The following is a 10,618-nucleotide window of genomic DNA, read 5'->3' on the forward strand; positions in this document are numbered from 1 at the left end:
CTCCAGCTGTGGTGCAACTACAAATCCCATGAGGCATTGCAAGACTGACACCCTAAGGTATTATGGGATTTGTAGTTTCACCACAGCTGGAGAGCCAGAGTTTGCCTACCCCAGACAAAGTCAGTAGAAACATAAATTTAATTTAGGGTAAAGCGCAACCATTTCACAAAACATACTCACAGAAAATGCACAATAGTTCCCTTTTAATTTCTTGAAGATCTCAACACTTTAAACTTAACTGTGGAGATAAAAGAACATGTTTGTTAATTTAAAAATGTAACTTTAAGAGATCCAAAGAATGGTGTGAGCTAAAGTGAGGTTCATCAAAGACTACTTGCTGACACTTATCGCTGCTGCTCCACTACAATGTCACAAAACAAGGTTCACCTTTCCAATAAAACTGCCCATGTATTCAAGCATACAATTAGATTGCCCATGTACTCAAACGTCCCCGGTTTAAGAAGAAAAAAAAAGCACTGTTTGCTTTGGCAGAAGAAGCAATGTCAGAGCTGTAAGCCACGTGTGGTCTCTTCTAGTTTGAGAAACTATTGGACACGCACACCCGGCACCAACAAATGAGTTCCAGAGCTTGTTCCTGCGTCGCACGTCCAACCATTGGTCCTGTCCTAGGCAGGACGGGAAAGGTCCCTCACACTAGGACAGTTTTCTGAGGACAGGCATGGGTGACACAGCCTACAGCTAGGACATTGAAAAGATGATTATTTTGCTGCAGCTAAGCAGTGTTATTTGTACTGGGAACTCTTGAACGCACAAGCAATTTTATTGAAAAAGAAACCATCTCAAAGTCAGGTACACACACTGGGGGAGATTTATCACAACTGGAGCAAACAGAATCTGGAGCAGTTGCCCATGGCAACCAATCAGCATCTCTTCAGTTTGTTCTGTTAAGATTTGAAAATGAGACATAGAAACTGATTGGCTGCAAAGCTAATCTGCTCCAGTTTTGATAAATTCCCCCTATGAATTTCAGCCAATCCAGCAGGAGTCAAGACGAAATTTGCTGCGTTCCTGACCCTAATCCCTCAGCAGTCGATATTCAGATCGACTTTTGCAGAAGGAACATGTTGAAAAATGTTTGGCTACAAACACCGTTCACCCAATCAAGTGCAAGCACTGTTGGGGTTATTCTGACAGCCTGCAATGACCGCTGTCAGAACACTATAGAAAGAGCGGAGGGATTCGTCCATCCATGTTGTTCAGCGTCAGAGGAAACTGTTCTATTTATTTCATTCAGTCCACAGGTGTGTGCAAGCTTTACACACCTAGATCAGTCACATTGACCTTTTACACGCTGAGGTCACAGGCAATTTGGGTTAAAGCAGAAATGTCCTACACAGGATTTTCAAATCAAATATGTCTGCAAGAAACTTACAGAACCAATATTTATAAATGTAATATCAAGTTTACCTTTAAGGTTGTTTTTTTTGTGCAAAACAAGTTAATTTTAATATCAACCACTGCTTCTTAGCACATGCACAATAGATGCACATAAGATTGTAAAAAATCTGGACCCGATCAGCTGTTTGAGACTGCCGATGTAATGCTTAGCGTGCCTACGCGCTTGCACATTCAGCCAATGCCCCAAGCCCAGAAGTGACGCTCAGGTCCAGGATTCTACCAGGTGACCAACACACCTACCTCTCTGGTCCATTCTGCACAATTAGTCTTTATCTCCAAGTATGGAGGACCACGTGACTCATCTCTCCCTGTGATTGGTCAGCACTGTCACATGGCATGCAGATATAGTCCCCAGCTCTGTGTAAGCTCAGAGGCCCACACTTTGCTTCTTTGTATTGCGCCCAGTCACTGAACAGAGCTGTGATGAAGAAATAGTGAGCTGCTGCTGAGAGCCGAGTGACTCTAATACTCCGCATCGCATGTGTTCCACAGGTGCCCTTCATAACAGACACACTAGAAACCGAGGCAGCACTCCAGCTTGAGCCCCCATCAGCCCTCCAATGAAATAAGATACCTGGTTTCTATGGGCGACGGGTCCTGTGGGCCGCCACTCACGAGACAATCACGGAGCGCTCTGGAGCAAGGTCCAGCATGGCGTCACTCCTCTAATACCAGCACGGAGCCAAACCTCCCATACCTCTCCCATGCACATATTTACCACAAGTCCGATATCGACCAAGCTACTCCACCTCGCCGACCTCCAACTTCTCTCCGTAGCACAATGGCGCCCAAAGCTTCCTCTCCAGAACCGCCTGGAATCCTGGGGAAGGAACCGCCCCGTGACGTCACTGCTAGCGCGCGGCTCTTGCTTCACGGACAAAATTAGGTCCACGGGCGGCCATGTTAGGCACGTGATACAGCTGACCAATCGGCAGCTTTCCGTGTGTGTGTGTGGCCGCTCGCTGTACCTGGCATAGTGGTGTACATCAGGTTCCTGCCAAGTGTCCCTCTGATACACACAGGAATAAAGGCATTCACAGGAATGTACAATGAGTTCCTATTGTGTGTAAATATAAAAAGCAACCAGAAAGTGACTTAATTTTGGAGCGGAGTTTTATAACACCTGTCAGCTTTTTTTTTTGCCATCTTTCCATTTGGGGAGATTTATCTTCACTTCCTCTCTGATCGCAGCAACAGGAAGTGAATGAAAATCCCTCCAAGGAGAGGGAAATTCCTGGCCACAATCAGCTGGGTCACCAGAACTAGTGTCCCCTTTGGAAGATTTTTCATCTATATCTGATCCCATTTAAAATTGAGGATTTTCTTCCACTTTCAGTAATAAGTCACCAGGACAAATAGAGAGGGTGAATCTTCCTAATGGGGACACCGACAGCAATAAAAACCTGACAGGTGTTCCAATCCCTCACTACTATACATAATGAATAAAATTACACTGCCAGGCCCAAAAAAAAAAATTCACACACTCTAATATGAAATACGGCAATCACCAACACCTCAGCACAAAGCATGGCATTCATCTGATATCTGTCGCCCTGATGAAGGGAGCCTGCATGGCACCGAAAAGTTGGCTAAATTACTCTTGTGACATGTTACTTCAATAAACCAGCAGATGAACTCCATGCTTTTGGCTGAGTGCTGGTGATCTTCATCTTCCATGATTCTGGGAAACATGGCGCCATCCGTGTTATCACTGCGAGCACCATGGCTGTCATCTCAGGTCTAATCGCTGTATGGGGTGCAAGTGACCAGTGGCGACTGCAAGTGACACATTACTATATTACACACTTTAATATTTAATTGGACCGCCTTTGGCTTTGATTACACATCATTACACAACATTTATTTCGGTGCAGAGTTGCATTAATTTCTCCCCAAGATCTTGTAGTGATGAGGGGAGAGACCATGGCGCAAAGTCTCCTGAAACTTTCTCATTACGGAATCGACGTACATCATTCCTTGTGACAGTGCCCCAGATACCTAGTGAGATAAACCGCGTGACTAAATCTATTTCCTTGAGATTTCCTTGTGCTGTGAGCCCGAATCCTCAAAAGATGATCAATTGAACAATAAAAGAAAGAAAAAAAAATTGCTGTTAAAGCTTTCTTATGTCTATAACCCAGCTACCTCGTGTAATAAACAATATGACAGGATGTATTGTATGAGATTCATCGACAAGAGACCCCAACCTACTGACAGGTATCGAAACGTGTTCGAGTATCCATAGAAATATCCTAGTTTGGGTGGGTTACAATCTATGATTTTATAACCAATGGTGGTTCATCTAACCCACTTTGATCCCTGTATTACCCCAATATATTGTGGACCCTGCGTCCTCGAGTGGGCATACTCTCCCATTTGCTTAAGGTATTGTCTGGTGACACCAAGGGATTCATCACACAACACAGGACAAAAGAAAAGGAAAAAAAAGGACGAGAGACAGAAAGAAAAGGGAGAAGAAAAAAAAAGAGGGAAAAGGGGCCTTCCCTAAACACTTTTCCCATTCCACATTGTAGTTATTTAAAACCTAGTCAGACCACAGCCGACACTCCCGTATAGCAAATCCATGGTGACCAGGTTAATTCAAAACTCTTTTCAGAGTCCGTTAGGATGCTCTGCATCTTCTCATGTACCATTATCCATGATAGTTTTGCTTTGACCTGTTGAAAAGGTATCGTTGGTAGCCTCTAGGATTTTGCTATAGTCATTTTAGCTGCCAGAAAGAAAAAAAGATATCAATTTGTCTAGGGCTCTCGAGGTTCCTGGTATGGGGAAATTCAATAAAGCATATTGAGCCTCCTTTGGAACATGGACTCGAACAACTCTATATATAAGAGCAACGAGTCTGTTCCAAAAGGATCGCACCGTAGGACACTGCCACCATGTATGAGCAACCTCGGAAGCAGTCGGGAGATGTCCATGGAAATATCCTAGCCATCCTGGAGGGGACCATATACCATCTAGATATTACTTTGTAATTCGCTTCAGCTAAAGAAGTGTTGAGCAGCCCCGAGAGACCTCGCAGGCAGCATTGCTGCCAAACCGCTATCGGGAGATCGATTGCTATATCTATCTCCCACTCTGACATAAAAGGTGGTTTAGTCTTCGTATCTACCAGAAGATATATTATTGAGATACCCCTCCTCTGTCCACCATTCTCCAGGCACCACCTCTCATATGCAGTGCTAAATGGTTTATCCAGGGAGGGTAACCTCAACGATCCCAAAAAGTGGAGTATTTGTTGAAGATGGAATAGTTCAGTCACCGGCATGGTGAGAGTCTCCTGACATAAGTATTAAGTTATGGGTTTCCGTGCCTGGAAGAACTGTGCTTGTCCTGCCACCAACAGAATGCTTTGGATTGTCTGCTTGGGGGGAAATTCGGGTTATTAAACATAGGTGCTAAAGGGGTATAAGATGATACCATAACCTCTTTCTGTCTGACCACATCCCATAGGGCCAAAGATTGAGATAATGTTGGGGCCAAAATGGGTGGTCTCTGTCTCGGGCTTAGCCACTTAAGTGTCTCAATGGGTGCACTCGACGCTGAGAGTGCCTCCATTGAGACCCAATCCGGCAAGTAGCCTTGACCATATACCGAAGACAGTTGTGCTATCCGCGCTGCCCTATAGTATTGATAGAAATTGGGTACGCCCAATCCATCCCATCTTTTAGATCGGTATAGGACCTTTTGAGCTAGCCTGGAGCACCTATTATCCCAAATATACTTTACTACTGAAGATTGAAATTTCGCAACATCAGACTTGGATATTGCAATAGGTAATGTTCTAAAGAAGTATAGTATCTTAGGGAGGAGAGTCATCTTAATTGCGTGTATGCGGCCCAACCAAGATAGTTTAAGGAATTTCCATCTAGACATGTCCTCTAAAAGTTGGCGATATAGTGGGATGTAATTGGTTTTATATAACTGAGGGAAAGTAAAGGTTAACTGAATCCCCAAATATTGTATATAGTCAGTGGACCAACTAAAACTAAAATGGTTAGACAGCTAAAGCCTCAGTTCCTGGGGGAGATTTATAATAAGAGCTACCGATTTCGATGTATTGACCCGCAGTCCAGAGACTCTCGAGAATTGGTATAATAGTTTCAGAGCATTTGGGAGTGTGGTCAAAGGAGCTGTAATAAATAATAATAAATCATCGGCAAACAGCTCACATTTGTGTTCCTGGGCGCCACACCTCACCCCTTTAATATCTACATTTTCGCGAATGGCGATGGCCAACGGCTCAATCACCAGAGCGAAAAGTAGTGGGGAGAGCGGGCATCCCTGTCTAGTGCCCTGGAGAATGGGGATAAGGTCTGATAAATGTCCCTGCATCTTTATTTGTGCCGAAGGGTTATTATACAATGCCTGAAGCACTCTCAAGAAGGATGGGCCGAAGCCCCACTGTTAGGTCCGAGGTGTGGGCCCGAGATGATGAGTAGGACCTCCCTTGCAACCCTGTCTGATGAGCACTGGGGTTGAAGACAGTGTGTGTCAGGCAAGGGGTGCACGGGTGCCGGATCCGGATGCCAGGTATAGGCAGCAGGTGATGTGCTTGGCAGAGTGGGCAGCCGTGCAGGGTATCGAGGATCAATGGAGAGGTCTAGCCGAGCCGGGTCGGTAACATGCGGACAACGAAGTACAATGCAGGATCCAAAGGAGAGTCAAGAGGCAAGCCGGGTCGGTAATATGCAGGCAACAAGGTACAGAAGGGTTATCCAGAGGGAGCGTCAGGGAGGAAGCCAGATCACAGGTTTTAACAGGAGCAAGATCACTAGACGACTGGTGCTGGCTGATAATCACTCAGCAATGATTCTCAGTCCTGTGGGGCTTTAAATAGGCTGAGGGCGTACACTGCGCGTGCGCTGACGTGATGACGTCACTCGCGCACGCCAGTGCAGTGACGTCATCACGTGCGGGGCGGATCCCGCCGGGTCACAGGGCGTCTGCGCCTGCGCGGCCTAGCGGTGCTGCCGGGATGTCCCCTCCGTGTGCGTCCCCGCACAGTGGCTTGAACTGGGACACCGTTCATCCGTGGGACCGGAACCCGACATGGAGCCACTTGGACCGGAACCTGACGTGCTCGGACCCGACACCCACTTCTCTAAGAGAGGAAACAAATAATGCCATGACACTGAATCAAACGCTTTCTGGAGGCCGATGGACATAAACATCCCAGACTGAGGGGGAGTCCCATCCCAGCCTGAGTGTAGTATAGTCATAATATCAATCGCCCTCCGTATCTGATCAGCACCCTGGCGACCCCCCATAAAGCCGACTTGATCCCTATGTATGTAAGGGATCAGGAAGGAATTAAGCCTATTAGCTAATATTTTAGTCAATAGCTTTAGATCGTTGTTGATTAGGGAAATTGGGCGATAGTTTGAGACTTCCCCTGGGTCTTTATTTGGTTTAGGAATAACAGTGATAAAAGCCCTGTTAAGATCCACATCTAAGGCTCCCCCCTTTTGTAATTCATTAACCTCTTGCCGTCCGAGGTAATTTTTCCTTAATATAGTAAAAAAATAAAACCCCCAGTGGTGAATAAATACCACCAAAAGAAAGCTCTATCTGTCCCCAAAAAAGGGTATAAAATTAATTTCAGTACAGCGCTGCATGACGGAATAAATGTCAGTCAAAGTACCGCAGCGCTGAATACTGAAAAATGGCCTGGATGGGAAGGGGGTTTAACACCGCGGATGTCAACTGGTTAAAGAATGTCTCCAGATGTGGTGCCAGTACCTCTGAGAATTTCTGATAGTATAGGGCCGTCAGCCCATCTGGGCCTGTTTAATTGCTCTTTTAATTTCAAGCAGCCTAATAGGTTCCTCCATTATTTTTTTGTGATCTAATGGTATATGCGGTATTACTATATCGTCCAGAAATGCCTTAACGGTGTCCGAGGAGACTGGAGTTTGGTCCTGGTAGAGCTTAGTGTAGAATTCATTCAACACATTTTTTGGGTTGAGCGAATACTCGCCCGACGCACAACGTATTTTGGGTGTTGAATATATTCGAGACCTAGGGGCAAGTTTACGGGCCAGACGAGTGCCAACTTTATCTCTATGGGCGTATAATTTATTGTCTGACCAGCGGATGCTTTTTTCTGCTCTGGTGGTCAATATGAAATTTAATTCTAGCCGGGTTTTAGCTATGGAGGTCAAGAGTTCTGGTAATGGGTTGTTTTTGTGAGCTCGAGTCAGCTGTTGAAGTTCCCGGTCTAGCTTGTTTATTCGTTTGGATCTTCTTTTTTTATATCTAGTAGCCAATTCAATAAATCGGCCCCGAATTGTAGCCTTGTGAGCTGCCCACACCATAATAGGTGACATATCAGGGGCTACATTCAGATTAAAATAAGCTTGCAAATGTAAGCAGATCTCCTCGTATGCTTCCGGGTCACTTAAGAGGGACTCATTCAATCGCCAATAGCATGGTCTATTAACGTCTTCTATCTTTGACAAACCCATCACCAGTATTGAATGATCCGACCAGGCCGTCTCTCTAATAGTTGAAGACAGCACTAACGGTACTAGTGAAATCCCCACAAAAAAGTGATCTATCCTTGAATAACTAGATTGCACCTGTGAGAAATATGTATAGTCTTTGGCTGAGGGATTTAACTCCCTCCAAATATCTACCAAAGAATACAAATTCAATAACTTCGCCAGGGGCCTACTAGTCTTCAAAGGATGTTTAATTTTACCCGCGCCCCTTTTATCTAGAATACTGTCCAAAGCGAGATTAGAGTCCCCCGCATATATCACCGCCCCCTGGACATGCGGCATCAAAGTTTGCCACATACGAGCAAAAAAGGGCACCTGGGCCGAGTTCGGGGGATTGTAGGAAATCAAGGTGACTAGTTTAAGCTTTTCACTCACCTCATAGTTCTAGCCAACCTGTGACAATGAGAGTGTCACAGGTCGGCTCAGTAGATCGGGAGGTGAGCGAACACATACCGGCGTTGGCTCACCTCTCGATCCTGTCACGGCTCTCTGCCGTGACAGGGGAGGGGCTGGATTCCCCCCTCCCCGCTCCGATCCGCCAGCGCTGACTGGCGGAACGGACGGGGGAGAGGGCGGGTACAGCTGGCTCTGCGTTTAGATAGGCAGAGCCAGCTGTCAGTCATGCAGCTGGGCGGATCCAGACATAATTGTCGGGATCCGCTTCAGCGTCTCAGTATTCCGCGAGCTTAGGGTGACGGGAGAACGCTAGTTTGTGTCCTCCCGTTACCCTAAGGAGAACTATGGGGAAAAGCCCTAACCCCATAGTTCTCCTTTAAGGTCTGGACTCTGTGGAGGCCAATCCATGTGTGACAATGGTGTCTCATGCTCCCAGATCCAATCTTTCACAATCTGAGCCCGATGTATCCTGACATTGTCATCTTAGAATATACTAGACATGTGCACTGCAAAAAAATGTGTTTTGTTACGAAACAAATGAATACGAAAAAAAAATTCCATTCGTTTCATCACATTTTTCTGCTGTTTCGGAGGCAACGAATCCGGAAACCACACACTGTATATGCAGAACGAGCAGTGGCTGCGTCGGCCCCCGGCGCTCCGCCATCTTTGAGTGTATCTTGGAATACACCAAGATGGCAGCACCCGTATATTCGGGCGTCGCCATCTTGGTGTATACTAGATATGGCCCCCACTCGTTCAGCATGTGACATCACACTGAAAATGCAGAATGAGCGTCGGCCGCCGGCACGTTCTGTGTTTGCGCGCCACCATCTGTGAGTGTATCTTAGTATACACCAAGATGGAGGTGCCCTATGTTCAGGTGCCACCATCTTTGCGTATACCAAGGTATACACAAAGATGGAGGAGCGCCTGCGCAGAACGCACCAGCGGGCAATTTGGCCGCCGCTTGTTCTGCAAACAAATTTATTTATGCCCAAATATAGTTTTAGCATATTTGGGCATCTAATAAATTTGTTATTTCGGATTCGGACGACCCAGCGAAATCAACTGATTTTAGTTGATTTGCAGGTTCGTTCGATTCCGAATGCACATGTCTAGAATATACCCGTGCCATCAGGGAAGAAAAAATCCATTGATGGAAAAACCCGGTCACTCAGTATATTCAGGGAGTCAGCTGACCTCATTTTTTGGGGACATTACATTGCTGAACCTAGACCTCACCAAGTGAAGCACCCCCAGATCATACTCTTACCTTTTTGACTGCATTCCTTTGCTCATAGATAACTCATTGTGATTGCTCCCAAATTTTCTGTAATCCGATCACTCTGCACTCACTTAAATTGTGGGATGATCATACATAGTCCAGCGCTTTGCTATCCCCACATCGCCCTTTACTGTCCTTTCTTAGGAACCTTTTTTTTTTTTCTTTGCCTGGGATGCAAAGACTTGAGATGTTTGCCATTGGGTGGCTTCTGGTATAACTTGTTGGCATCACCTCATTCGCAATGCACAGTTGTATACAAAACACCCCCAGAAATGTAATTTCCTGATTCTGTGATTGGCTGACTGATTTTGCCAGAAGTCTGCACTAAAGCTGGCCATACACCTATAGATTTTAGATTGGAATATTTGTTGCTGCCAAGAACCCTCTTTCGGTTCTAGCTCAAATACCCCACTATGCACGGACCAATGTCGATTTTGATCATCGTTCGTTAGCAATACCAACTCACCGAATTTTGTCGATCGCCAGAACGGATTTTTCTTTGCGCATGTGCAGTGTTCTTGCTGCGATTTGTTTTGCGTACGAAAACGCCACTAACCCATTGATTTTGGTTCAATTAAAAAAAACGTTTTCCAGCCTGACCGATCGAGAAAATTCGAGCGGGATTACAGTAAAAAAAACGTTGGTGTCCCATCAACTGTTTGATTATCGTTCGAAAGACCATTCGTGGAAGATTCTTAAATGAAAACTGAAGAGTGTATGGGCACCTTTAGATACAAATATAATTTCCTAATGCCTCCATGGCAGCATACCATTGATATGGCTCCGCCCATTATCCCTGCCCACAGGACCAGTGTAAATCTATGAATGAGAGAGAGAGCGATCCCCCTGCATTTCTTTTTTTTGTCCTCACATCTCTTGACCTACACCAGTGGCATGTTGTCCCTTCCTCTGTGTTGTAAACGGACGTAGTAAATTTTAGCCAACGAATCGACGATGGAAAGCGCTGACAACGTTTTCCATCGTGGATTTT

At 45.6% G+C, this 10,618-nt stretch overlaps 1 protein-coding gene across 3 annotated transcripts in view; it reads right to left on the minus strand.

The window, feature by feature from the left end:
- Positions 1-2,148, minus strand: part of RBM12B (RNA binding motif protein 12B) — a 5,570-nt gene extending 3,422 nt beyond the window's left edge. The window contains exon 1 of one of the 3 annotated variants that reach the window (XM_018560192.1): positions 2,138-2,148. The gene's annotated coding sequence lies outside the window, so the exon portion shown is untranslated. Of the gene's footprint in view, positions 1-175; positions 240-2,137 lie in introns of those variants that run through there. The other 2 variants (XM_018560190.1, XM_018560191.1) reach the window with 2 other exon arrangements.
- Positions 2,149-10,618: the final 8,470 nt, after the last annotated feature.

This window comes from Nanorana parkeri, unplaced genomic scaffold (genome assembly GCF_000935625.1).
Source record: "Nanorana parkeri isolate BGI_ZX_2015 unplaced genomic scaffold, ASM93562v1 scaffold439, whole genome shotgun sequence".
NCBI classification, from domain to species: Eukaryota; Metazoa; Chordata; class Amphibia; order Anura; family Dicroglossidae; genus Nanorana; species Nanorana parkeri.